The following is a 2,500-nucleotide window of genomic DNA, read 5'->3' as shown; positions in this document are numbered from 1 at the left end:
CCAAGCAACCAGGACAGCCTCCTCATCCTCAAGGAGGTTACTCCCCCCTGGCCCTCGGAGCCCACGGCCGGGGGCGCCGCGGCCACGGGCCTCGTCCGAGGCGTCGCGCCCTTCATTCACTCACTCAAGGCCTTTTGTACTCACGCAGAGGAAACCACGCCGGCCGCCTCCTTACGTACCTGCGGGAGAGGGAGAAGCGCAGTCAGTTTCAGTGGCTAATGCAACAGACTGCACAGAATGGCAATAAAAAACACTAGTAACAAAAGCATCTACAATCATGATAAAAATATCAATATCAATAACAATAGCAACAAAACGACAAGAACAATAATAATAACCATAATAATAATAATAATAATAACAATAATAATAATAATAATAATAATAATAATAATAATAATAATAATGATAATAATAACAATAATAATAATAATAATAATAATAATAATATTAATAATAACAATAATAATAATAATAATAATAATAATAATAATAATAATAATAACAATAACAATAATGATAATAATACTAATAATATCAATAATATTAATAAAACAACAACAAATGATGATAAAAATAATAATATAATAATAATAATAATAATAATAATTATCATTATTATTATTATTACAATGACAATAACTATAATACTAATCTTAACAGCAACAGCAACAAGAACAAAAAAATATAGGATCAATAATAAACAATACGAGCAATAACAATAATAATACATATAATAATAAAATATTATCACTATCATCATCATCTTCATTACCATTACTTTAACTATCATTATATTTTTTATCATCTTTATTATCATTATCAACATTAGTATTATCACAATTACTACGACTATTCTCATCAATTTCGTTACTATCATTATCATTATCATTTACATTATCACAAAATTATTAGTCATTACTACAATCATTATTAATATCACCATCTTCATTATCATTCTTCTATCATTATCATTATTTTGTTGGTGTTTGATCAGACTGATGATGGGGATGATATTACTGATACTGACATTGGCAGTGACACTGGCGTTACCATTAACATTACTAATCTCATAATTATTATTTCCATTACTGTTATCATAATCATTATCATTACCTTCATTATTATCACTACAACTATCAAGATCATTATTTTCATTTTCATCATCATTATCATTTAATCATCATTTACTATTATCTTCATTATTATTATTATTATTATTATTATTATTATTATTATTATTATTATTATTATTATTATTATTATTATTATTATCACCATTATCCTCATTATTATCATTATCATCATCATTATCAATATCATATTTTTCATCATTACCATACCATCAGCGTCACTATCATCTTAATGATGATAATAAAAAACAATAACAATATAAGTAACAATAACAATCCAACAGCAACATTTTTCTGCCATTTTCGTTTCCTTTCCTCCACTAGCGCAGGAACACAGACCTCCCCTCTCCGATTGGTGACCAAAGGCCCCGGCGCTCGAGGGCCCGGCATTTCGCAGGCGAGCGAACTGGTCTGCAAATCCCTTTGGACCAAACGCAATCCCCAATGGCCATTACAACACTCGAGGGAAAAGGTCAGTCTTGGGGTCGACATGTTACATCATTAAACTTACTACCGCTATAATCGTTACTATTATTATCATTAATATCATTATCATCATTATTGACATTAAAATAATCATAATCTTTATTACTTTCATTATTATCATGATCATCATCATTACCGTCATCATGATCATCATCATTATCATCATTATTACTATTCAGCAGGCTATGCAGAAGTGGTGATGCCTTGACTATTACTATCATCATACCATTATCATTACTATTATCATCATCATCACTGTTACTTATATTTGTATTACTTATAATCACTAACATCATTTGTTATAGTAGTAGTATTATCATCAGTATTAATAATAATGATGAACACAATGATAATAATGATAATAATAATAATAATAATAATAATAATAATAATAATAATAATAATAATAATAATAATAATAATGATATCTCCATCATCATTATCATCATTATTTTTTTCAATAATAAGAATATTACTATTATCATTATTACTGTTATCTTCATCATTATCACTGACATTATCATTATCAGAATTAAAATAATTATCATCATTACTGCGACTACTACAATTAATACTACTATGACCATTATCATAATTACTATTATAATTACCATCATCTTCACGACACTAGATCATAAAACATAATAATATTAATAAGGAGGAGAAAGAGGAGCAGGAAAACAACAAAGAGGAAAAGAGAAGCAGAAGCAGAAGACGGGGAAGGGGAAGGAGACGGCAATGGTGATGATTATAGAAATTGTTGTTATTGCTAACATCTTTTTTCGGCCCTGTTCCCTTGGTCCTCATCATAATCATCACCATAGTCATTATCATATTATTACCATTACCAAAATCATCATATATTCCATTACTTTTAGCAT

At 28.6% G+C, this 2,500-nt stretch overlaps 1 long non-coding RNA gene across 1 annotated transcript in view; it reads right to left on the bottom strand.

The window, feature by feature from the left end:
* Positions 1 to 2,500, bottom strand: part of LOC138862745 (uncharacterized) — a 129,256-nt gene that overhangs the window by 980 nt on the left and 125,776 nt on the right. Inside the window, exon 3 of the long non-coding RNA XR_011398765.1 lies at positions 1 to 179. This exon is cut by the window's left edge and continues 980 nt beyond it. This is a non-coding gene — a long non-coding RNA (uncharacterized lncRNA). The remainder of the gene's footprint in view (positions 180 to 2,500) is intronic.

This window comes from Penaeus vannamei, chromosome 9, assembly GCF_042767895.1.
Source record: "Penaeus vannamei isolate JL-2024 chromosome 9, ASM4276789v1, whole genome shotgun sequence".
Classification (NCBI taxonomy): domain Eukaryota; kingdom Metazoa; phylum Arthropoda; class Malacostraca; order Decapoda; family Penaeidae; genus Penaeus; species Penaeus vannamei.
Note: the sequence above shows the minus strand (reverse complement) of the source record. Positions and strands in the feature narration are given on the sequence as shown.